The 27,974-nt window shown below is 44.7% G+C and overlaps 1 protein-coding gene across 3 annotated transcripts in view; it reads left to right on the top strand.

The window, feature by feature from the left end:
• Positions 1-27,974, top strand: part of LOC126336125 (protein-tyrosine sulfotransferase-like) — an 859,377-nt gene that overhangs the window by 558,319 nt on the left and 273,084 nt on the right. For all 3 annotated transcript variants that reach the window (XM_049999633.1, XM_049999618.1, XM_049999625.1), the window contains one exon: positions 9,690-9,767. The gene's annotated coding sequence lies outside the window, so the exon portion shown is untranslated. The remainder of the gene's footprint in view (positions 1-9,689; positions 9,768-27,974) is intronic.

The following is a 27,974-nucleotide window of genomic DNA, read 5'->3' on the forward strand; positions in this document are numbered from 1 at the left end:
GTTGCCTTCTGTGGTTGCCGTACGCGGTCGCCCTACCTTTCCAGCACGTTCATCCGTCACGTTCCCAGTCCGTTGACATTTTTCAAACAGATCCTTTATTGTATCGCTTTTCCGTCCTTTGGTTACATTAAACCTCCGTTGAAAACTTCGTGTTGTTGCAACAACACTGTGTTCTAGGCGGTGGAATTCCAACACCAGAAAAATCCTCTGTTCTAAGGAATAAACCATGTTGTCCACAGCACACTTGCACGTTGTGAGCAGCACACGCTTACAGCAGAAAGACGACGTACAGAATGGCGCACCCACAGACTGCGTTGTCTTCTATATCTTTAACATCACTTGCAGCACCATCTGTTGTTGAAAATTGTAACTACTGTAATTTCGAAAGTTTGTCCGCCTGAAAATGTACTGTTGTCCCAAGCATATTGCAACAAACGGTGTATTTCTATCGCTGCTCGTTTCGTTTTTATTTCCGTTTAAAATATACCGGTCATTTTTGAAACACCCTGTAAGTTAAATATTTTCCGTGCCAGTTTTATTTTGCCACTCTCTATGCTTAAGACGGCAGCCCTTTTTAACCCTTTCGTGAGCCGTGGGAAACATGCTTCCCACTACAATGAACTCGTTCCTAGTCCCGTGGGATTCACAGTTCCCACCTCTGTACGGTGCTACCACCTAGTGGACAGTATAGGGTACTACTTCCAATCCCAAGTTCCCGCCGTTTTTGCTGGCAGTGTATAGCTGAGTGTTGCTCTGTAGAGGAGCCTTTCACTGCAGTTTGCGTGACATTTTGTGATTTTTTTCCCTCAACGCTATAGTATAAGGTAAATACTTTTGATTTACCCAAATTTATGAAGGAAAACGTAAAATTGGAACGAGGAGAATTCCAGTTTGAAACAAAAGGTGCCATTTCTGCAGTAAAATGGATGGATAACCGTCCAATGAGAAACAGCCACAGTGGAAAAAAAAACAAGAATGGTACTACTACAGAGATTTCTTGTGGCAGAATACAAAATAATAATGGGTGGTGTCGATAACATTGATCAATTACGAGAAAGGTATGCTATTGGCAGACGTTCTGTAAAATGGTGGCACAGAATATTTTATTTCCTGGTGGAAGTTGCTGCAGTGAACAGCTCTATCCTGTGGAGAATAAGTAAAAGAGAAACTGGACACCATGATCGGCTCACATACAGGATGCATCTAGCTAGACAATCGATCGCTGGCTTCTCATCCCAAAAAAGGCGTGGACAAAAACCTGTCTTTCTGGCAAAAAAGGGGTAAAGTGCGTGAAGATTTTCGTAATGTGGCTGTAGGGGAGCATCAACCCATTTTAGGAGAAACCCACTGGACGTGCCGTCATTGTAGTACCAAAGCTGCGGAAATGAGCACTCGCTGTGTTTGTACATATTGTCAAATACCACTTTACAAAGACCCATGTTTCAGAAAATGTCATGTTAAGTAATTGTGAACAATCATTGTAACAAGAGAAGTAAATTTATCCAATAAATATGACATATATTGAAAAAGTTGTTTTTGTCATTTAACTCCAAGGAAGGGCAGTGGGAAGAATACTTCCCACCTTGTTATGTGACCTCACTTTCACAGTTGGAGTATATTAGATGTTCTGTATGATAAATATACCTATCTGTTAACTACTATTTGCTTTCGATTCATTAAAAAAAACTGCTCAATAATTTTGCCCACGAAAGGGTTCAACGCTTTAAAAATAGGTGATTTTCGTAATTTTTTCAATAAAATAAAATGTAATGCTCAATCTAATGGTATACGAGGGCAATTCGGAAAGTAAGGCCCGATCGGTTGCGAAATAGAAACCACTGTGAAAATTAAAAAAAATGTTTTATTTGCAACAGTCAGCTACGCCTTCCAGCTACTTCTCTACATAGTCGCCACACCGCCGTAGACATTTGTCATGGCGTTGCGGCTCGTCATGGAAGGCAGCCACCAGTGCTTTCCGCCAATTCTGTACGCTGTTGTTCAGCTCGTTGTCTGTTATTGGTTCATGTGAGCCAATAACGGGTTTTATTGTGAGTGATCAAAGGCCTCCCACCGAAAACTCTACAGGGGCTGCCTCATTGCCCCAGTAGAGTGCCGCCGAGAATTGTCATGAAGAAGGAAACGCAAGACATTTACGTTGTATGGGCTGTGTGACATCAGATGAAATCTCTCACCTGGCCCTCATACTTGGCGGGAGACACTATTTATGTAGGCATCTTTACGTGCTCACTGTGCGCTCAGAACTGAAAAGCGGGACGTGACAAGAGTGACGGGCGTACAGGAGGCACTGAGCAACTCATATTGCAAACCTTGGCCGGATTTCACGCCTGAGCGGACCTTGTACACTCCTGGAAATTGAAATAAGAACACCGTGAATTCATTGTCCCAGGAAGGGGAAACTTTATTGACACATTCCTGGGGTCAGATCATCACATGATCACACTGACAGAACCACAGGCACACAGACACAGGCAAAAGAGCATGCACAATGTCGGCACTAGTACAGTGTATATCCACCTTTCGCAGCAATGCAGGCTGCTATTCTCCCATGGAGACGATCGTAGAGATGCTGGATGTAGTCCTGTGGAACGGCTTGCCATGCCATTTCCACCTGGCGCCTCAGTTGGACCAGCGTTCGTGCTGGACGTGCAGACCGCGTGAGACGACGCTTCATCCAGTCCCAAACATGCTCAATGGGGGACAGAACCGGAGATCTTGCTGGCCAGGGTAGTTGACTTACACCTTCTAGAGCACGTTGGGTGGCACGGGATACATGCGGACGTGCACTGTCCTGTTGGAACAGCAAGTTCCCTTGCCGGCACTGCATAGGATCCTACGGTCTTGGCGTGCATCCGTGCCTCGCTGCGGTCCGGTCCCAGGTCGACGGGCACGTGCACCTTCCGCCGACCACTGGTACGGTCCCAGGTCGACGGGCACGTGTACCTTCCGCCGACCACTGGCGACAACATCGATGTACTGTGGAGACCTCACGCCCCACGTGTTGAGCAATTTGGCGGTACGTCCACCCGGCCTCCCGCATGCCCACTATACGTCCTCGCTCAAAGTCCGTCAACTGCACATACGGTTCACGTCCACGCTGTTGCGGCATGCTACCAGTGTTAAAGACTGCGATGGAGCTCCGTATGCCACGGCAAACTGGCTGACACTGACGGCGGCGGTGCACAAATGCTGCGCAGCTAGCGCCATTCGACGGCCAACACCGCGGTTCCTGGTGTGTCCGCTGTGCCGTGCGTGTGATCATTGCTTGTACAGCCCTCTCGCAGTGTCCGGAGCAAGTATGGTGGGTCTGACACACCGGTGTCAATGTGTTCTTTTTTCCATTTCCAGGAGTGTATGTATTGTATTTTATGTTAACCAAGGGCCTAGAAACGACGGAGAGGCTCCGTCCCCGCCGCAGCCCCAGTGGTCCACAACTCCACGACGACTACCGCAGTCCACTTCACCCCTCCGCTGCCCCACACCGAAGCACTCTTTCAGGGTTATTGTACGGTTAGGTCCCCGGTGCCCCTCCCAGGAACCGTCTCACACCAAGCATCTACATCTACATGGATACTCTGCAAATCACATTTAAGTGCCTGGCAGAGGGTTCATCGAACCACCTTCACAATTTTCTATTATTCCAATCTCGTATAGCGCGCAGAAAGAATGAACACCTATTTCTTTCCGTACGAGCTCTGATTTCCCTTATTTTATCTTGGTGATCGTTCCTCCCTATCTAGGTCGGTGTCAACAAAATATTTTCGCATTCGGAGGAGAAAGTTGGTGATTGGAATTTCGTGAGAAGATTCCGTCGCAACGAAAAAAGCCTTTCTTTTAATGATGTCCAGCCCAAATCCTGTATCATTTCAGTGACACTCTCTCCCACATTTCGTGATAATACAAAACGTGCTGCCCTTCTTTGAACTTTTTCGATGTACTTTTCGTCAGTCCTACATGGTAAAGATCCCACACCGCGCAGCAGTAATCTAAAAGAGGATGGACAAGCGTAGCGTAGGCAGTCTCTTTAGTAGACCTGTTACGTTTTCAAAGTGTCCTGCCAATAAAACGCAGTCTTTGGTTAGCCTTCCCCACAACATTTTCAAGGTGTAACTTCCAATTTAAGTCGTTCGGAGTTGTAATACCTAGATATTTAGTTGAATTTACGGCTTTTAGATTACACTGATTTATCTTGTAACCGAAGTTTAACGAGTTCCTTTTAGCACTCATGTGGATAACGTCACACATTTCGTTATTTAGGGTCAACTGCCAGTTTTCGCACCATTCAGATATCTTTTCTAAATCGTTTTGCAGCTTGGTTTGACCTTATGATGACTTTATTGGTTGATGAACGACAGCGTCATCTGCCAACAACCGAAGACTGCTGCTCAGATTGTCTCCAAAATCGTTTATATAGATAAGGAACAGCAAAGCGCGTATAACACTACTTTTGGGAACACCAGAAATCACGTCTGTTTTACTCGATGACTTTGTGATAGCTACTACGAACTGTGACCTCTGTGACAGGAAATCACAAATCCAGTCACACAACAGACGATATTCCATAGGCACGCAATTTCACTACGAGCCGCTTGTGTGGTACAGTGTCAAAAGCGTTCCGGATATCCAGAAATACGGAATCGATCTGAAATCGCTTGTCAATAGCATTCAACACTTCATGTGAATAAAGAGCGGATTCGCGCCGGGTACCAGGCGCTCGCTCCCAGTCCGGAAAGCCGTGCGTTAGATCGCACGGTTGACCGGGCGGGCTGAGCTGATCTTACTTTCCGAATACCTCTCGTAGCTTTATTCCTTGCACTGTCGTCATTAAGAAAGCAGTTTTGTCCACATCGGACGCACTCTGTAGCCGCTGCACCAGTTGGAACGATTCCTTCCTTCCGGAACATTGGTCGTCGGCAGAAATTCCTGAAGCTCTCCTGTTCCACCTGTAACAAAATGATTTTATCTTAGTCATTTTCAGCATACTTTCAATCAACATACGTAGAAAAATTGAAAAACCTTAAGCTTTGACAAAATAGTGGCGTGTTCAAACAAGTGTCATTTTTTCGTCCACGAAATCGGGACGAAAGGGTGCACCGAAAATAGACTTTTGAAGATAATACAAAACGGCCATGTATGCTGACAGAAAATTCAGTTTAGCATGCCGGCATCAAATTCGACTCAAAATAGTGTGTACCGTTCTCATTTTATGTTTCCTGCCAATTTGAAAAATACGGATTTGAGAAAAATATTTTAAAAGTTGTCCATAACAATCTTTGCAGTTAAGTTAAACATATTTCTTGTCAGCGATTCCGGACCATCCAGCAATACCTCCAGACTCCAGATCCAAAAGGAGCTCCTTTTCCATCTTGTTCGTGGTCATGGTGGTCCTGTGAGCCTCTTTGGCAGCTGCTGTCATCCGCTGCTTTCCTCGCTCGATATGTTTCTCTTCCGCATTCATGCAGAAGTTGTAACACGCTGGTCCCACTCAAGTTCGAGCACGTACATGATTTCCATAATGCCTGTCAGGCCTTCGATGGAATTACGTGCTGCCACAGTGGCCATGATGTCGACTACTTTTTCCCCTCTGTGACTTCTTTTCGTAGACACTTTGTAACAAATCGCCATATAACGCGATAACGGAGTTTTTGGCAAATTTGGGATGAACACTACAATAAAGTAGAAACATTTTAAGCAACAAAAAAAATCAATTTTTGAAATTTTCAAAACAGGACTACCCCCTTAAGACTCCAGTCCGAAAGACTGTTTTTTAAAGTCTGTTTTCATACAGCTCTTCATGCTATTCTGTCAAGTGCAGGCCTCTTCATCTTTGCATAACTACTTCTCTCTACATCCATTGTAACCTGATTTCTGTACTGTAGCCTTGATCTAACTTCATAACAATCCTCCTCCTCCCCCCCCCCCCCCCCCCCCAATACAAGTAGTACGTTGACGTGGTTTTTGTCATCACCAAATTAACGACTTATTGATGCATCAAGACATTTGCCTAACCATTATTTTAGTCAATATGTATTATAAAGCACTTTCTTTCACGATTTTAGTATCTCTTAATTTGTTACCTGAGGTACCCATCTAATCCTTGGCACTCTCTTGTAACGTAACACTTCAGATACCTGTAGTATCTTCTCGTATGTACTGTTAAATCCCATGTTTCACTTCCAAGGAAGATATAACGTTATAATATGATTTTTAATTTTACCAGATGACACACCTAGAGACTCTGAAGATCTGAAATATTTTCTCTCTGCACGTGAATTGTTGCACGGGAAGTTCTAAGCCCTTGGGCATTGTGACCTTGATTGTAATCATGTGCCACACATTACGCAGAATTTTATCTCACGAGTAGAACAGAATAATTGTATCCAGAATGAGATTTTCACTCTGCAGCGGAGAGTGCGCTTATATGAAACTTCCTGGCAGATTAAAACTGTGTGCCCGACCGAGACTCGAACTCGGGACCTTTGCCTTTCGCGGGCAAGTGCTCTACCAACTGAGCTACCGAAGCACGACTCACGCCCGGTACTCACAGCTTTACTTCTGCCAGTATCCGTCTCCTACCTTCCAAACTTTACAGAAGCTCTCCTGCGAACCTTGCAGAACTAGCACTCCTGAAAGAAAGGATACTGCGGAGACATGGCTTAGCCACAGCCTGGGGGATGTTTCCAGAATGAGATTTTCACTCTGCAGCGGAGTGTGCGCTGATATGAAACTTCCTGGCAGATTAAAACTGTGTGCCCGACCGAGACCCGAACTCGGGACCTTTGCCTTTCGCGGGGAAGTGCTCTACCAACTGAGGTACCGAAGCACGACTCACACCCGGTACTCACAGCTTTACTTCTGCCAGTATCCAGTTGGTAGAGCACTTGCCCGCGAAAGGCAAAGGTCCCGAGTTCGAGTCTCGGTCGGGCACACAGTTTTAATCTACCAGGAAGTTTCAGAATAATTGTATTTTATTGAGAATAACAAAATGTAACATTTAAGAGTGTCTTGCAATGCTACAATCAGAGAAATTTGTATATTTTTTTGTAATTTTGATTGGAACTACTTTTTGCGTTACAACTGGCGCAAGCAGCGTGTTTTTACAGGGGACCAGGCAAATGCTGGTCCTGAACTTTCCGTTGGGAGCAGTCCTGGTAGCTATAACGTATAATTTTTGTCATAACAGTGATTTTCGTTTCATCCATCTAGCCGAGTAAACTACATGAATTAACTCGATTACTGATACTGAACTTTAGATCATATTTTAGACAATTTGAATTTCAGACAGTGAACCAAGACTTTTTTTCTCTTTTATGTACATTTAATAATAACTTGTGCTACAGATTTATAAAGTTTTCATTACAAATATTGTTTCGCTATTCCAGAATGAATTTTTCACTGTGCAGTAGACTGTACGGTGATGTGAAACTCCCCCGCAGATTATAGCTGTATGGCGGATCGAGACTCGAACTCGGGACTTTTGCCTTCCGCGAGCAAGTTGTCTATCGGCTGTGCTACCCAAGCCGTCCTCACAACTGTACTTCCGCCACTTCCGGCCTTCCGGGTCGTGAGTCGTGTTTGGGTAGCCCAGTCGGTGGAGGACGTGCCTGCGAAAGGCGAAGGACCAAAGTTCGAGTCTCGGTCTGGCACACAGTTTTAATCTGCCAGGAAGTTTTGTGTGTTGCTATAGACTGTCTGCTGCCATTCATTCACTTCGATGCTCAAGCAGCAAGCTTGTCCGCCTCCATATCTGAGTTGTCAGTGTGACTGCCATGCGGTTAGAATCCCAGTAACTGCCAGGAATTTTTGTGCTTGGGAGTAACGGAACAGGATGCACTCAGGTTCGAGAGGCCAATTGAGGAGATACTTTAACGAGAGGTAGCGCGACCAAGACCTGAAAAACCAACGGCCGGGAGAGCGTTGCACTGACCACAAACCTTCCACGTGACATCCAGATTACATACTCCATTGACAGAGGATGACATGGCAGCCGGCACTCGATGGCCCATCAGAATCGAAATTAGGAACTGGAAATGGCAAAACTCCTCTGCTAAGCTTTTAGTGTCCCTTTTGCCAATTTTATTTCCCAACATCAACTGAATCATTCCAGTAAACTCCACTACCCTTGTTTCACTTTTTAAGATGCTATGGATTCCGTTAAACTGCTCTTTCAAGGCCTTCGCCGTCTGTGACAGAACTATAGTGTTACCGGCTAACATAAAAGTTTTAATTTCATCTCACTGAACTTTAAATTCCTTACCAAAATTTTTTTAGTCTTGTTTACTGTTTGTGCAATGTATAGATTAAATAATGTGGGTAATATTTTAAACGCGTGTCTTACTCCTTTCTCGCCTACTCCTTCCCTTTCAATTCTTTCGACTTTTGTAACAGTTGCTGTCGGTTTCTGTACCTAGCTAAAATTTTGCTCGCTGCATTTCACCCATGATAGCTTTAGAAATTCAAAAAGTGTATTGCAATGAATTCTGGGTAAATTTCTACATGCTATGAACAACAGTTTATCTCCCTTCGCTCTGTTTCGTATGATAAATAGAAGACCGTCATAGCCCTGCATATTTCCACCTTCCGTCAGAAACCAAACTGATTTTTCCTCATTCGGTTTCTAGCAGTCGTTAGAATCAAACGACTATATACGATGCGTGTTGATATTTTGCAACAATGCCTTAATGAACTGAAACCTGCCTTCGTGGCCGCTGGGATAACTACGTTTCTTTTTTAAAAAAATTGAGGATGTTTAGCTTGTCTCATATCTCCCGACCGCCAGATGGAACAGTTTTAACGTGTTTATTTCTCCCCAGGATCTCGGAAATTCTGCAGGTGACATATTTAGGTGTCCGGTAGCTAACTAGTCCCTAACACACAATTATATGAAGACACTATGACTGTGAAATTTGTGAAAGTAAAATTCTCTCATTATTATTGTTGTTGTAATTATTATTAGTGTCAATTACTGCTATTTTAATAGTGTCTCTATATACAGGGTGGTCCATTGATAGTGACCGAGCCAAATATATCACGAAATAACCATCAAACGAAAAAACTGTCCTGACTGACTGACTGATTGACTCACCGTTGCCTAGCCCATACCCCTAAGACATTTGAAATTTGAAGGTGTGGATCTTATGCTGTAGACGTCGTTTAAGAAGGTATTTTTTCGAAATTCCAACCCTGAGGGAGTGAAATAAGGGATGAAAATTCTTAAGATGATATTTCGATCCACTACAAAAATTCACAGCTAAATTTATGAAAGTTGGTATTTCACTTCTCGGTTAGATATAAATGAATATTTGTTAGGGGATGATTGTCGCTATAAAAATATTTCCACAACAACATGATAACAAAAACTTTGGACCCAGCTATTAGAATCGCTTTTAAATTAGATTAAATAGAGACAAACCAAACAAGTCGCTACCGGCCCTGCAGACTACTCGAGTGAAGCAGAGGGCGCTGAGCTAGTTACTAATATTCCAGTGAATGTTATTGTAATAGCTTTGGTGTGTATTGTTTCGGGTCAGATGTAGGAGAGGGTCTTAAGGACCTAATCTGGTCTGGCTAAATAAGCAATAAATGAATAAAAAAATAAAGGAGCAATACTTGACCTTATTGCTACAAACGTAGGAATTTGTTGAATAACTTGTTATTTACTTCTGTTACAGACTGATCGCTGGGCTACGACGACAAGCATCGCAGCGTTAGACGTACAGGGAAGGCGAGATACTTCTCATTGATGTCCGGTGAGTACTGATTCCTCAACATCAGCGTGTTTCAAACGGTGCGCTGGTGCAGTCTTAATAAGGAAACCGCCGAAAATGGTGATGGTGGATTGTCAGACTGAACCTTTTTGTCGAATAGCCTGATATGTCTTTACGCGACTGTCAGTCATAGTTCATGAAGTCAGTAATGATGTCTCATACGACTATTGCTGTGCGTTACACAAATTTATAAATGTGTATGTACGACATTGCCAGTATACTGCAACACTTATATTTTGGGACGGTACATGGGGAGAGTTGGTGGTGGTGGTGGTGGTGGTGGTTGTGGTTGGTTGTGGTTGGTTGTGGTTGTGGTGGTGATGGTGATGGTTAATGGGAGGGAGAAGAGATCCGTCTCTCTTCTGACTCATAAACATGGCTAAACTGAAAATTTTAATGCTATATGTCGGCTTCGACCAGTGACACAGTGAAGCTGCGTCAGGCGACGTAAACCACATTTATCCTTGGTCATATTCTGAAACGTAAATAAAACGGTCAGATTTGCGTACTAGAAATATTTCAGGTTACAGCTACGATCACAGATTAATAAGAGAAACATTTATCGAGTATCAAAAAGGAAGGAGCACATAAACTATTTATGCAAAAAGTATCATAAAAACGAAACTTCCTGGCAGATTAAAACTGTGTGCCCGACCGAGTCTCGGTCGGGCACACAGTTTTAATCTGCAAGGAAGTTTCATATCAGCGCACACTCCGCTGCAGAGTGAAAATCTCATTCTGTGTATCATAAAAACCCTCTACAGCTCTGGTGGAGACTATGACGCACAGTTCGAACTTAAGAAAAAGAATAATAGCAAAGTATTCGAAGCTCTTGTCGCAAAAGTACACTTTGCCTGTGCAGCTCAGATGGAGACTGTGATGCGCAGTTAGGAATATATGTATGTGCCGCGTGTAAATCGAAATTGTTCGTGTAAGAAGAACTTTTAACTATTTATCGGAAAGAACACGAATCGGGTATCGTAGAAAAAGCTCTACAGCTGTACTGGAGACCTCGATACCCAGTATAAATGGACGAAGTATTGTAATTCCGGTCATAATAGAAGAGACAGTATTTTTTCTGCAACACAGTATAGACTAAAACAATATTTCTCTCGAAAGTAACTTAAACACGACAATCAATAAAACTATACGGAAATTACATTCAAAATGCGCACCAACGAATGACGTCACAGAAGCCTTTATTGTCACGTCACTGATCAAAGCCGACGGATGGTATCGCAAATTCCTTTTGACCATCATATAATTTTTTGTCTTGCTGTTATACTCGTACTATTCTTTACACGAGGCGACTCGTTTTTTAACATAAAAGGAGAGCTTAGCCATCCTCTAGAGTTGTATCGTACTAGCATCACTTTCATACGTGCCTTGGGCACGCAGGCATATTTTTGGCGCTTCTGACAGAGATGAAAAGGTGTTGGGAGCGCTGCGCAGAGAGGGTCTGTTGCGGCCCGCACTTCCGTTATCTTTGGGCACCCCCGGGAGCGAGAGGCGCTTTGATTCGCTGCCAGCCGCATCTCATTACTATCTGACGAACTTCCGGCTCCGTTGGAGTGAGGTGGGCCTAGCCCGCTGCTTGGGGCAGTCGCCCATCTCCGCAACAGTACGCCAACAGTCGATAGGCGCTATCTCGTCTCTCCTGAAGAACGCCGGTCAAAGTAGAGTGGCGCAGGATCGCTACTATGCGATTAGTGGCCTCCTTCGATTTTACAGCTGCGGAGTTAACAACATTGTCTTGTGATCAATACTTGGTTATCTTGGACACGATAAGACAGATGGTTGTATGATGGGGGACATCTAACGTTCTAGAAAAGCAAGATATATCATTTGTTTCGAAAGTGTGCTGAAGTGGCGTTAATAAATCAAAGAAAAGGAAGTGGTCGTGAGATGTTTCGTGATGAAACGACAGAGGGCGCTGTGAGTGAACTGTTTTTTATGCATTGACTCCGCAGTCAATGCATATCACCTGTAGTAAAAGTGTGCATTACGCCATAGCCAAAACATCAAAGAAAAAATTCTTTGAGTTTTCCGATCGCCGTAAAGAAGTAAGGGTGAGTGCTCGCTCAGATGGAATTGTTGCAGGAGGAAATCATTAAAAGCAGTCTCACAGAATTATTTTGAGGTGTTATATGGGAAATTGTAGCAGTACTTAAACAGTGCGCGATACTTATTGATTTCACGCAGGTTTCGCCTAATGACAGGTTATCATCAGGTTTTCAGTAAGAGTTCTACCTGATACTGCATCCAGAATGACTGTCGTCAATTCAGATAGGTTAATTCTGACGCACAGATGCTAGAGGGGCACTAACCTTTCAACTACTCAGCTACCCATTAAGAGGTGTCATAGAAACTTCATGATTATTTGTCAAGTCGAACCTCTCGTGAATGTAAAACAACGTGCAGTCGAGGCTGGCATTTAATTAATATAAACTTCAGTAGCTGTATAAAGCTATTGCGCCGTTTTATAATTATGGTCAAAACAATGATCACCATACGGGATTTGAACCCCATTCGTCTCATTTGTTACGAGCAGAGACCACACCCAAGCAGGAATGTAAGTACGCTCAGTTTTCCATGTTTTTATTACTGGAGGAATTCTGGAGAGTAGGGAGAGGTTATATGTTATTTGTTTATAACAGATTACGTTAGTTCCCAGATACGTGAGAGGGTCGAAGACATCTTAAGTAATAGAACCTACAACGTTGTTCAAATGGCTCTAATCACTATGGGACTTAACATCAGAGGTCATCAGTCCCCTAGACTTAGAACTACTTAAACCTAACTAACCTAAAGACATCACACACATCCCTGCCCGAGGCAGGATTCGAACCTTCGACCGTATCAGCCGCGTGGTTCCGGACTGAGCGGCCTAGAACCGCTCGGCCACCGCGGCCGGGTAGATCGTTGTTCTCGGCGGCAATTGTTCATCAGAGACGACGGTAACATCGGGAGTGTCTCAGGGAAGTGTGATAGTACCGCTTTTGTTCTTTATATGCACGAAGATCTGCCAGAAGGGGTGAGCAACAATCTGCGACTGTCTGCTGATGATGCTGTAGTATACGGTGATGTATTGTCGTTGAGAAACTGTACGAAGATATAGAATGACTTTTACACAATTTCTATTCGGTGTGATGAATTCCAGCTTGCTTTAAAAGTAGAAATTGAAAATGAGTAGGAATAACGACAAATACACTGTGAGACAGAAAATAGTCGCACCACGAGTGAATTATCCAAATGGGACGGAAATCGGTCCATGTGATTTACATGTACAGACAAACAAATGATTACAACTTCAGAAAAACTGGATGTTTTATTCAAGAGAAAGAGCTTCACAAATTCAGCAAGTCAACAATGCGTCGGTCCACCTCTGCGCCTCATGCTAGCAGCTATTTGACATGGCATTGATGAATAGAGCTGTTGGATGTACTCGTGAGGGATATCGCGCCATCTTCTGTCCATTTGGCACTTTAGATCGTCAGAATCCCGAGATAGATGGAGGACCCTACCCATAATGCTCCAAACGTTCTCAACTGTGGAGAGATCTGGTGGCCCCACTGGCCAAGGCAGGGTTTGGCAAGCACGAGCGTCTGACAGGCATTATCTTTCTGAAATGTAAGCCCAGGATGGCTTGCCATGAAGGGCAACAAAAGGGGGCGTCGAATATCATCGATGTACCACTGTGCTGCAAGTGTGGCGCAGACGACAACTAAAGAGGTATGCTATGAAATAGCATATCAGACCACCACACCTGGGTGTCGGGTCGTATGGCAGGCGACAGTTAGCTGTCTGGGGTGTCTACAGACCTGTCTTCGGCATCGAATGTCTTTGACTGGAGTGGTCTTGGTTTCAGCGATGAGTCCCGCACCGAACTGGGCCCCAATGTCCAGTGACATTATTATTTGACAATACTCCTCGCACACTGTCTCTTTGCAACATTTATTCACAGTATAGTGTGTATGATCAGCAGTCGATCATAATAAACCACTGACCGCTTGAGTTATAGTGTTCCATCTTGCAAGTCCGCACATAATGACTCGTTCCTTCTCCAAATGGTTCAGATGGCTCTGAGCTCTACAGGATTTAACATCTGAGGTCACCAGTCCCCTAGAACATAGAACTACTTAAACTTAACTAACCTAAGGACATCACACACGTCCATGCCTGAAGCAGGATTCGAACTTGCGACTGTAGCGGTAGAGCGGTTCCGGACTGAAGCACCTAGAACCGCTCGGCCACATCGGTCGGCTCCTTTGGCACCTTTTAATTCAAATCCCACAGATGAAATTATTTTTCTGAGAGTTCCTTTCCTAGCCCGGGTGTCCATTCCTGTGTGACGATGGCCGTCAAGGTTTTGAAGAATGAGAGGACCTTGTATTGTTCAGAGAATCGCGGAAATAGCTGTCTCTGATTTCACATTTATGTATATCATCGATGAAATATTTTATTGCGTGAATTTTAGTTACTTTGGTTTTGAGCAGGTGCTTGACTTTTGTTCCACTCGGAGTAGTGTTGCTCCTTCCATAATACAATTCTCGTTCTCATTGTCAGTCAAATTCTTGACGTTGACAGCAAGTTCTCGAGGCTTTCCGCGAAGTCGTTTCCCATAATCACTTTCCGTTCTCGTGCTGCTTTAGATTGGAACGTGACTGTACCTACTCACATGACAAAAGTTGTTCCTGCATCGTGCGTGTAACCAGTTCGCCTTGCCGAGAAATACGAGTCTACGCTATTTTCTGGCAACAGTAGCAGATGAGAAGGAATAACACCGTTGATTATTTCGCTAACGTCTCAGTGCTTCATGAGGTAAGCGTCCACTCATTTGTAGAGAATAAGCTAACACCATCCTTTCGCCAGCCGGGGTGGCAGATTCGAATCCTGCATCGGGCATGGATGTGTGTGATGTCCTTAGGTTAGTTAGGTTTAAGTAGTTCTAAGTTCTTGGGGACTGATCACCTGAGCAGTTAAGTCCCATAGTGCTCAGAGCCATCGTTTCGTGGACGAGTCTTTTTGCCTCTGCGAGTCGTGTTCTGACAGACTAATGATCCGTTCTCGAGTCTGCACGCCTTGGTGATCTCTTCCTCGGGCACTGTGTAGCTGAATGGAATACTGATTTATGTTTCAAGATTCTCCTCGTCACTCATTCAGAGAAACAGTTGGAAACTGAACTGAACGGGTTAAATAATATGGTGCCTGCCGGGTCCGTAATTAGGAAAGACGTAAATATGGAACAGCAATTGTTCTGTGACTGTGTCGTTTGAATGTTTCATGAGTTATGTGGCCACACACTGCAAAAATGTCAAACGTGGTGCCACATTGCGTTGTCTTTTGAAAACTATATTGCGAATTCTTTTACCGTCGAGGTGGCGCGCTGGTGTGACATTGGTCCCACATAATCGAGGACCGAGGATTAGTTCTCAGTCCGACCATCCAGATATAAGTTTTCTGTGGTTTCCATAAATCGTTTATGGCAGATATCCAACTTTGAGAACTGCGTTTTCTTCCGAATCCCTGATCCATCCGTCATTGTGCTGCGTCTCCAAGAGACTCATTGTGGACGGGACGTTCAAATCTTAATCTTCCACCCTTCCTTCCGACTGATTTTATTACGTGTATTCTGGTATCAATCGATTTCGAAAAGTGCACAGTTGCAAGAACATAAATTCAGTCACGACCTCCTGCCTGGAGTAGTTTGTGACGGTTTTACATACTCATTAGGCAGAACAGTTGGTGAATTTTCTCCGTTAGTGTACCAAGTACAGAAAACTAAACTATTTAACGGGTAGAAACGTGGAAGCGACATATAATATATATACAGTAAGATTTCCCTCACATGTTAACTCGTTCGTTACTAATATCTAATTATTGTTTGTACGGTATCTTCCATACCAGAATTTTAGAATTTGCAGAATAATAAATAAAATGTTTCTAACTATTGTTGCTATATAATGCTTATAGTTACATTGTGGGGACCAATTATTTCCCTTCCTACGGACAGAGACCTGTGTCACTTTGAGATACAATGCGTGCAGTGTAAGGTAAAACTATACATTATGGAACGTTGCATGTCGTGGAATAAAGATAAAGCTAGCTTCCTTTTCCGTTAGTGGTACTTGCTCGTCTGAGACGTAGCGATGTTTATCCTTCAATAGACAGGTGATATTGTACGCGTGTCTACGATTTCTTATATTTGATGCTAACAAGTCTATATCTTCTGTTGCAAGTTATTACCATAACTAGAAAAAGGGGGAAGAAAGATTGGAGCTTAATGTATAGTTGACTCGTCGACGTTAAAGTCATGGGAGATCTGAGCCAAGCCGGAACGTCTAAGAAGACTGACCATGGTCGTGATTAGGAACCTCCACGACACTGGATTTACGTAGACAGGTGATCAGCTGTTGCTGTTGGTCGTAGAGGAAGTGAGACTGTTTATGTCGTAGTTATTGATAGCTGATGGAAGGACTGACAGGTGCATGTTCTTGTCTGAGGCACCATTTTTTTTTGTGTGATGGTCCAAAGCAGCGATCTGATTCGCATTCTTCACGATTTTCACCGATCGACAGTACAATCCAGTGTGCCCCGCTCACACTCCCGCCGAAACAATAGATGTTCATATTCTTTGCTCTTGACTAGTAATCAGCATAACAGTTATTTTCAGTTCTAAAAATATCTTCAGAATAGTCTGAAATTACCAAATGCAACTGCTGTTAATCTAAAGCTGTTTTGTGGACGATATTAATTGTTGTAGCACATTGTCCTTACCCTTATCTGCGAGAAGGAGAACTTCTCATTTGAGACAGTGCGTTCATCAGAAGATCCCCCACACCTTTAACATCATGGACATATTTTTGTTGTTGTTGTTGTTGTTGTTGTTGTTGTTGTTGCAGTTGACTCAGCTAATCAGAAAAATCTAAAGTCGAATGTAAATCTGTATTTGCCTATGACTGCTGAACCACTGACAACTACAATCATTCCTGTAATACAAAAACTTAGTAAGATATTGTTCTGCATGAAGAATGTAAAATAACACGGGACTATCGCATAATGTAATGGCAGACACTAGAAGAAAGGTTGGAGAAATCCTACCTGACCATGTAAAATGTTTCCAAGTATTGTTGTGTACTGCCGATGATGAGCATCTGATCCAACACCGGTCCAGCTTATTTGTGGACAAATAACCTTCCGTGCGAATGAACACATTTTAGCTTGTGATGTTTGTAAACATTTTCATTCACAACTTTCGTCTTAATTTTGTTATCTATATCGGTTTTGTATTTACATTCTGCTACACTAGTTGTGTTCTGGTCTTCAATCCGAGAACTTGTTTGATGCGGCTCTCTATGCTGCTCTGTCCTTTGCAAGCCTCTTAGTCTCCCAAAAACTACTGCAACCTTCATCCTTCTGAATGTGCGTACTGTATTCATCCCTTGGTCTCCCTCTAAGATTTTAAGCTCTCACACTTCCCTCCAGTATAAACTAATCCAAGATGTCCGAATGTGTCCTATCAACCGATTGCTTCTTTGTCATGATGTGTCACAGTTTTCTTTTCTCCCCAGTTCTCTTCAGTACCTCCTCCTTGGTTATATGCTCTACCCATCTAATATTCAGCATCCTTCTGCAACACCACATTTCAGAAGCTTCTGTTCTCTTCCTGTCTAAACTGTTTATGATACATTTTTCACTTTCATATGTGTCTACACTCTATTGTCAAGTATGTGTTATACTCAGTGTATGTACTAACTTTCGTTAGCCTATTACTTAAGTTTGATTTAAATGTGAGCATGATATTAATTTAAAATTCTGTACATGCAACCCTCATGTGCATACTTATGTTAATATGTATGTATTTACTATCGTTAATTTCATTGTATATTTTATCCCACAGCTTCTGTAATAAAGATTTGAAACGTGCATCGCTTATTGAAGAATTGTACGATCAAGACTTTTCCATATTTAAAAGTCGTTCGAAATCTAAATAGTCGCCTGTTTCAACTATGTACGTACTTCCATCAAGTACTGGTTATATCAAATTGTTCATCTCAACTTCACTTTCATCACTGTGGTACGTAGTAAACAATTATCGTTCGCACCCTGTTTAACAAGATTTGTATGTCTGCTAGATAATGCGTATAACGAAGTGTTTTTTCGTCTGAATGCTGGAACGTCCACTATCAGCTCCTAAAGGGATGGATATATTTCCTTAGGATTTTCAACATTTTGTAGTGCAGATATTCCAACTAATCTGAGGCTATGCAAAGAAAGCGGTACGACTTGTATTGACATGTGAGAAGTGAGAAGTGCAGCGGAGTGCACTGAAAAGTAACACCTATCACAACGTTTTACACTTTTTCTCGTGTAACTGGAGGATCAGTATACGAATTTAGATGGAGTTTCGGAGCGGCAGTTTGAATCAATATTCCTTAGAATCAGACGATAGTAACAGATATACCTGTACACTGAAGTGCCAAAGAAATTCGTACAACTGTCTAATATCGTGTAGGGCCCACGCGAGCACGCAGAAGTGCCGCAACACGAAGTGGCATGTACTCGACTATTGTCTGAAGTAGTGCTGGAGGACACTGACACCATGAATCCGGCAGGACTGTCCATAAATCCATGAGAGTACGAGGGGGTGGAGATCTCTTCTGAACGGCACGTTGCAAGGCATCCCAGATATGGTCAACAATGTTTATGTTTGGGGAGTTTGGTGGCCAGAGGAGGTGTTTAAACTTAGAAAAGTGTTCCTGGAGCCACACTGTAGCTATTCTGGACGTTTGGGGTGTCGCATTGTCCTATTGGAATTGCCGACGTCCGTCGGAATGTACAACGCAACAACGCACATGAATGGATGCGAGGTGATCAGACAGGATGGTTACGTACGTGTCACCTGTCAGAAACGTGTCTAGACGTATTACGGGTCCCATATCACTCCAACTGCACACGACCCCTACCGTTACAGAACCTCGACCAACTTGAACAGTCCCCTGCTGACTTGTAGGGTCCTTGGATTCATGAGGTAGTCTCCATACCCGTACACGTCCATCCGCTCGATACAATTTGAAACGAGTCTCGCCGATGAGGCAACATGTTTCCAGTCATCAACAGTTGATGTCGGCGTTGACGGGTCAAGCGAGGCGTAAAGCATTGTGTCGTGCGGTCACTAAAGGAATACGAGTGGGCCTTCGGCTCCGAAAGCCCACATCGATGATGTTTCGTTGAATGGTTCGCACGCTGAGACTAGTTGATGGCCCAGCAATAAAATCTGCAGCAATTTGCGCAAGGGCTGCACTTTTGTCACGTTGAACGATTCTCTTTAGCCATTGTTGGTCCAGTTCTTGCAGGATCTTTTTGCGGTGGCAACGATGACAGATTCCTGATACTCAAGTTACACACGTGAAATGGTCGTTTGGGAAAATCGCCACTTCATCGCTACTTCGGAGATGATACACTCCTGGAAATTGAAATAAGAACACCGTGAATTCATTGTCCCAGGAAGGGGAAACTTTATTGACACATTCCTGGGGTCAGATACATCACATGATCACACTGACAGAACCACAGGCACATAGACACAGTCAACAGAGCATGCACAATGTCGCCACTAGTACAGTGTATATCCACCTTTCGCAGCAATGCAGGCTGCTATTCTCCCATGGAGACGATCGTAGAGATGCTGGATGTAGTCCTGTGGAATGACTTGCCATGCCATTTCCACCTGGCGCCTCAGTTGGACCAGCGTTCGTGCAGACCGCGTGAGACGACGCTTCTTCCAGTCCCAAACATGCTCAATGGGGGACAGATCCGGAGATCTTGCTGGCCAGGGTAGTTGACTTACACCTTCTAGAGCACGTTGGGTGGCACGGGATACATGCGGACGTGCATTGTCCTGTAGGAACAGCAAGTTCCCTTGCCGGTCTAGGAATGGTAGAACGATGGGTTCGATGACGGTTTGGATGTACCGTGCACTATTCAGTGTCCCCTCGACGATCACCAGAGGTGTACGGCCTGTTTAGGAGATCGCTCCCCACACCATGATGTCGGGTGTTGGCCCTGTGTGCCTCGGTCGTATGCAGTCCTGATTGTGGCGCTCACCTGCACGGCGCCAAACACGCATGCGACCATCATTGGCACCAAGGCAGAAGCGACTCTCATCGCTGAAGGCGACACTTCTCCATTCGTCCCTCCATTCACGCCTGTCGCGGCACCACTGGAGGCGGGCTGCACAATGTTGGGGCGTGAGCGGAAGACGGCCTAACGGTGTGCGGGACCGTAGCCCTGATTCATGGAGACGGTTGCGAATGGTCCTCGCCGATACCCCAGGAGCAACAGTGTCCCTAATTTGCTGGGAAGTGGCGGTGCGGTCCCCTACGGCACTGCGTAGGATCCTACGGTCTTGGCGTGCATCCGTGCGTCGCTGCGGTCCGGTCCCAGGTCGACGGGCACGTGCACCTTCCGCCGACCATTGGCGACAACATCGATGTACTGTGGAGACCTCACGCCCCACGTGTAGAGCAATTCGGCGGTACGTCCACCCGGTCTCCCGCATGCCCACTATACGCCCTCGCTCAAAGTCCGTCAACTGCACATACGGTTCACGTCCACGCTGTCGCGGCATGCTACCAGTGTTAAAGACTGCGATGGAGCTCCGTATGCCAAGGCAAACTGGCTGACACTGACGGCGGCGGTGCACAAATGCTGCGCAGCTAGCGCCATTCGACAGCCAACACCGCGGTTCCTGGTGTGTCCGCTGTGCCGTGCGTGTGATCATTGCTTGTACAGCCCTCTCGCAGTGTCCGGAGCATGTATGGTGGGTCTGACACACCGGTGTCAAGGTGTTCTTTTTTCCATTTCCAGGAGTGTATATCCCATCGCTCGTGCGCCGACTACAACACCACATTCAAACTCACTCACATCTTGATAACCTGCCATTGTAGCAGCAAGTAACCGATCTAACAACTGCATCAGACACTTGTTGTTCTATATTGGAGTTGCTGACCGTAGCGCCATATTCTGCCTGTTCACATAAGTCTGTATTTGAATACGCACACCTATACCGGTTTCTTCGGCGCATCAGTGGAGATACAGCGGCAGAATTCATGTTATGTTACATGAACAGCAAAGATTTTACGTTATTGATGCACATTGTATTTGCGAAACTTTATTTAATTAACGCAAGTAACTAGTATAACTAACATTAGAAACAGACACGGCCGGCCGCTGTAGCCGAGTGTTTCTAGACGCTTCAGTCCGGAACCGTGCTGCTGCTACGGTCGCAGGTTCGAATGCTGCCTCGGGCAAGGTTGTGTGTAATGTCCTTAGGTTCGTTAGGTTGAAGTAGTTCTAAGTTCTAGGGGACTGATGACCTCAGATGCTAAGTCCCATAGTGCTTACAGCCATTTGAACCATTTTTGAAACAGACACGAAAAGATTACACGTCTATGATCGAATGCGAAGCAGATTCGTAGTGTTTCTGTACTGCAGCTGCAGCGTTCTTCCGGGAAACGTCGCTTCCCCCACCACGAGTGCTGCTTTACGGACAGATTTTATTGTTAATCCGTAGAATACTTTGTCATTTGGCTGATATGGAGACAAGACGAGTCAGCGAGGCCACTGGTTCCAATGGATTAGGGAAGGGAGGGGAAGGAAGTCGACCGTGCCCTTTCAAAGGAACCATCCTGGCATTTGCCTGAAGCAATTTAGGAAAATACAGAAAACCTGAATCAGGACGCGGGTTTGAACTGTCGTCCTCCGAATCAGAGTTCATCGTGCTAATTGCTGCGCCACCTCGGGCGGTAAAGATAACTCGTCGCACATAGAGCGTGTTGTGTCAACTGGCATCAGATCCTTCCCTCATCCTTAGCAGCGCGTCTAATCGGAGAAAGATGAAAAGAGCGACGTCACATGTCAATACACGCTGAACAGTAGCTCTTCTCAAATTTACAGGACGTAAGTTTATAGACCACTGTGATACTCGGAGCACCGTTATAAACTCTTCGACAAGATTACGAGAAATTATTTTTAACAACAGAAGCAGCTGACGTTTCTCCTGCGCAGCACGTGCTGAGAAGAGCGTTAGTGCGTTCAACTCTGAACTGAGGAATTAAAGAGCCGACCGGGCCTGTTGACTCACAAATTATCTCGCGTTCCCCGGCCGTTGTTTTTGCCCCGCCAGTCGTCCGTAGCTAAAACCGTGAAGCGCTATAAACATGTTATTAGACTCCTAGCTTGACGGCAACTAATTTCGTCACATTGTGGATACAGGCAAAGTGTGATGATATTGTGGAGCCTTGCTGAATTTCAGATAGAAAAAAAGTTCGTCGACTGTCTTTTGTTTCGCCACTTGCACTTGGGTGTTTTTGCTTCTCTTCAGATCAGAAACTTTTCTCATTATTCTTTTCTTAACTATGTGTTACAATCACTTTAATCTATACAATAGTGTCTTATTGATTATTGGAGAAGCATTGGAGTTTAACACAAGAAACACAAGGATAAAACAGTGGCGTACCTCGTAGAAACTACTTTCGACATCAAGACTGTCCAAACTCGTGTTTCATACAAACCCACAAATATTTTCAGCCAGCGAAGCGTTGAATATGATTCTACGCAATTTATTCCGAGCGCAGTGTATATGTATCATTCATTCGAAATGCTGCAGATGCTGAAAAATCTTTTCTCGCAATTTTTTCGTGTTAAATTGAAGACATTAACACAAAAATGGGAAGGTCAGCAGATTATTGTAACAGTCAGCGACCTTGCAAAGTTGGATACGCCAGTTCTTGCACGGTTATTGAAGTTGAGTAACGTCGGGCGTTGTTAGTGCTTGGGTGGGTGATTGGCTCAGATATACGCAAGTCGCCAAAGTGGTGTCCAATTGACAGACATGCGCCAGGCCGTTGAGGCATACGACATTATCATTATTTACATTGGTTTGGTGAACATAATGGTAACAGAAACGTACAATATTCAGCAGGAATAAAATAGAATTTAAAAAACCTGTAGCTATTATGCGGTCTGGAAGAGTTTTACTTTCCTACAACTGCAAACTGCTCGTAAAAGTGGAAAGGTGGAAACTAGATGATGCTCCGCAAACGGAGAAATGAACATTGAACGCACAGTAGTTACAAACTGTATTTGTGACGATACTTTCAAACGTTCATTCGAAAACTAGTTTTTACAAGCACATGAAAATAGCCATTGAAAGTGCAATCTGTTATGGCCACACGAGACTGCTTTTAACTACTTTAGGGCCGGCGGTTATGGCCGAGCGGTTCTATGCGCTTCAGTCTGGAACCACGCGACTGCTACGGTCGCAGGTTAGAATCCTGCCTCGGGCATGGATGTGTGTGATGTCCTTAGGTTTAAGTAGTTCTAAGTTCTAGGGGACTGATGGCCTCAGATGTTTTGTCCCACAGTGCTCAGAGCCATTTGAACCATTTTTTTAACTACTTTACGTAGACACTGAGGCGTTAAGACATTGGATACTTCCTTTTGCCCCACATAGTGCAGCAACTCCACGTGGCTTGGACTCAACGAGTCGTTGGAAATCCTCTGCAGAAATATTGAGCCATACTCTCTCTACTGTGACGTCTGCCTCGGTACTGAGTTCTGCAGGCACGGTAGCTCAGTGTGTTTGGTCGGAGGGTTGGCTACGCTCTCTAAATAAAGAAACTGAGTGAACGGATCAACGAAGAAACTGAACGGTTGTCATCGGACGTCCTCTCCGAACCAATTCAGCGAACACTATAAAACAAAATGAGATTTTAAAAAAAGTTGTCAGCGTGACGGAATGCCATGCAAAAGGGCCGGGGTTCGATTCCAGGCTGGGTCGGAGATGTTCTCCGCTCAGCGACTGGGTGTTGTGTATGTTGTCCTCATCGTCATATGATCTACACCGACACACAAGTCGCCGAAGTGGCGTGACCTTAAAAAGACTTAAACTAGGCGACCGGTCTACCCAACGGGAAGCCCTAGGCACACGACGTTTAATTTCAGTTCTACTGCTGAAGAGTAGCCAATGTAGGATTTTGCGCACGAACTGACCTCTCGATTATGTCCCATAAATGTTCGATTGAATTCATGACGGGCAATCTGGGCAGCGAAACTATTTGCCAAATCGTTTCGAATGTTCCTCAAACCAGTCGCGAACCATTGTTGCCGGTGACATGGACCATCGACGCCCATAAAAATTGCGTCGTTTTTTGGGAACATGAAGTCAATGAATGTCTTGAAATTGCCTCCAAGAAGCTGAACATCACTATTTCCAGTCGATAATCGGTTAAGGTGGATCAGAGGATCCAGTGCACTCGATAGAAGTACAGCCCACATCATTTTGGAGCCACCACCAGCTTGCGCAGTGTCTTGTTGACAGCTTGGGTCTGTGGCTTTGTGGGGCCTGCGCCACTAGTCCACGATTTTCCAGGCGTTTTTGGTCCAACCAATATGGTCACGAGCCCAGAAGAGGCGCTGCAAAGGATGTCGTACTCTTAGCAAACCCACTCGTGACCTACGTTGATTTCTGCTGTTACTTCACACAGTGTTCTTGTCTGTTAGCACCGACAACTCTATGCAAACGCCGTTGCTGTCGGTCGTTAAGTGAAGGCCGTCGGTCACTGCGCTGTCCGTGGTGAGAGGTAATGCCTGAAATTTGGTATTCTCGGGACACTCTTGACTCTGAGGATCTGGAAATCATTTCCGAAATGGAATGTCCCATGCGCCTAGCTCCAACTATCATTCCGTGTTCATAGTGCGTTAATTTCCGTCGTGCGACGATAATGACGTAGGAATCATTTTACATGAATCATCACCGGGATATAAATGGCAGCCCCGCCAGTGCACTGCCCTTTTGTAACATGTGTTCGCGATATTACCGTCATCCTTATTTGTGCAGCAGTGAGAAGTGTTACAATTTGATTTTCCAGTTATTTATTCCAGTAAACTATGTATCTGTACTAGGCGGTTTTATTGACTGAGTCAGAAATAACCACTTGGTAATCGAGGAGTATCTTGATTTTTAACTTATTCGACCAAGTGATTTTTATTTGTCTCGGAAAGGAACAATAGGTCGATCTTACCTTTTCAACTCTTCCTGGAAGTTGTTTAGAGCTTGAATTTACAGGCTACTGAAGGAATGCTGTTATCGGATGAGTAAGTGGAAGATGTGGCATGAGCAGTGAAACGACTGTGTTGTGTCTTATAGGATGCTCGAAGAAAGACATGGTGCATTTCGAAGATAGATAGTCGCGAAATTCCGAAAGCTGATGTTCTGAAACGAGTCGAGAATCACACTACGGTCTCCAACACAGACACTGCTCATTGATCAGGGTGCGGCAGCGTTCACAGTAGGATATTAAAACACGCCATTAGGAAGTAACTGTGATTTATTTATTACCTCTTATGTCAATTAGTAGTTAAAGGTATGCCTTTTACTAATGTGTAAGTCATTGTTCTTTGCGTGGGTTGCTTTTTGAATATGACTCCTGTCAAATGATGCCCCGTCTGCACAACATATTCATCTAGGCGGCGTTGGAAGCTTTCCATAACTCGGTGTAACGTATTCTCTGGAACATTGCCGACGGCAGTTCTTACACATCCCCCACAACGTGCCCATCTCTCCCAATGTGATTTCCGTAAGTTTGGAGGCCAGAAGAAAGACATTCGTGGCCATCGATTTGCTTCGGACGAAGAGGTGCACTACTGGATAAAATCATGGTTCCTTAGGCATCCGCAAACATTTTTCCATGAAGGCAATGACTGTCTTGTCTCACAGTGGGGTAAATATTCTAACAATTAAGGCAATTACTTACGAAATAATAAAGAGTTTACTCACTTTTTTCTATGTGTGTCATTTTCGTTTGACTGGTCCTTACACAACACAGCTGGCTATATTCCTGATACATTCCATAAGTTGCAATAAGTTTTGTTCGCAATTCTAGCAAGCTTCCCCTGAATTGCTTCGATGTCTTCCTTCAACCGACCTGGTTCGGATCCCAAACACTCGAGCAGTAGTCAAGAATAGGTCTCATAAGCGTCCTATATGCGGTCTCCTGTACAGGTGAACCACTCTTTCCTAAAATTCTCCCAATAAACAGAAATCGACTATTTGCCTTCCTTACCACAGTTTTCATGTGCTAGTTCCACCTCATATCGCTTTGCAATATTACGCCCAGATATTGAAACGACTTCACTGTGTCACATTACTACTGTATTGGAAATTCTAGGTTTTTTTCTTCCTACTTATCCGCATTAACTTACATTTTTCCACATTTAGAGCCAGGTACCATTCATCACACCAACTAAAAATTTTGTCAAAGTCGTCTTGTATCTTTCTACATTCATTCAACTTTAACACCTTACCACACACCACGACATCAACAGCAAACAACCGGAGACTGCTGCCCACCCTGTCCACCAAATCATTTATATACACTCATGTTCATAAATTAAGGATAATGCTGGTATATAGTGAAACAACCCTCTGGTGGGAGGTTTGCGCGTTTAAATCACCTTGGGGTATGACCATGCGGTGCATTTGACCTGCGGTCGTCACACGGTGGCGCTGGCAGCACTCCACATACACAGAGGTGCTAATGGTGATTGTGTGTCGAAAATGCTTCAAAGAACACACATTGATGACGTTATGAGGGGTAGAATACTAGGGCGACTGGAGGCTGGTCAAACGCAGAAGGTCGTAGCACGGGCCACAAAGTATCATCTCAAGAGTATGGCAGCGATTCCAGCAGACAGGAAACGTGTCCAGGCGCTACAGTACGGGAGGTCCACAGTGTACAACACCACAAGAAGACCGATATCTCACCATCAATACCCGCAGACGGGGTACTGCAGGTAGCCTCGCTCGGGACCTTACCGCAGCTACTGGAACAGTTGTTTCCAGACACACAGTGTACAGATGACTGAACATACATGGTGTATTCGCCCGGACACCAGCAAGGTACATTCCACTGACCCCTGGTCTCAGGAGAGCCCGTAAAGCTTGGTCTCAAGAACACAGTACATGGTCATTGGAACAGTGGTCCCAGGTTATGTTCACGGACGAGTCCAGGTATAGTCTGAACAGTGATTCTCGCCGGGTTTTCATCTGGCGTGAACCAGGAACCAGATACCAAGCCCTTAATGTCCTTGACAGGGACATGTATGGAGGTCGTGGTTTGATGGTGTGGGGTGGGATTATGATTGGTGGATGTACACCTCTGCATGTCTTCGATAGAGGAATTGTAACGGGTCAGGTGTATCAGGACGTCATTTTGCACCAGTGTGTCCGTCTTTTTAGGGGTGCAGTGGATCTCACCTACATCCTGATGGATGGTAACGCACGGCCCTACCGAGCTGCCATCGTGAAGGAGTACCTTGAAACAGAAGATATCAGGCGAGTGGAGTGGCCTACCTCTTCTCCAGACCTAAACCCCATCGAGCACGTCTGGGATGCTCTCGGTCGACGTATCGCTGGACATCTTCAAACCCCTATGACACTTCAGGAGCTCCAACACGCACTGGTGCAAGAATGGGAGGCTATACCCCAGCAGCTGCTCGATCACCTGATCCAGAGTATGCCAACCCGTTGTGCGGCCTGTGTAAGTGTGCATGGTGATCAAAATGGTTCAAATGGCTCTGAGCACTATGGGACTTAACTGCTGAGGTCATCAGTCCCTTAGAACTTAGAACTACTTAAACTTAACTAACCTAAGGACATCACACACATCCATGCCCGAGGCAGGATTCGAACCTGCGACTGTAGCGGTCGCGCGGTTCCAGACTGTAGCGCCTAGAACCGCTCGGCCACTCCGGCCGGCCATGGTGATCATATCTCATACTGCTGTCGGGTTACATGCGTAGAAAACAGTGGCGTTTTGTAGCACATGTGTTTCGGAACGGTTTTCTCAACTTATCACCAATACCGTGGACTTACAGATATGTGTCGTGTGTGTTTCCTAGGTGCCTTTGCTAGGAGTGCCAGTTGTGTGTAGTGCCACGTTGTGTGGCACGACATTCTGCAATTATCCTTAAATTATGAGCATGAGTGTATATAGAAAACAACGTCTGTCCTATCACACTTCCGTGGAACACTCCTGACGATACCCTTGCCTCTGATGACACCAGAGAATATCCTAATCAGTGTGTGCTTTTATCTGGGAAGTAATTATTACTACGGATACGTGC

Source organism: Schistocerca gregaria, chromosome 1 (assembly GCF_023897955.1).
Source record: "Schistocerca gregaria isolate iqSchGreg1 chromosome 1, iqSchGreg1.2, whole genome shotgun sequence".
Taxonomy (NCBI): domain Eukaryota; kingdom Metazoa; phylum Arthropoda; class Insecta; order Orthoptera; family Acrididae; genus Schistocerca; species Schistocerca gregaria.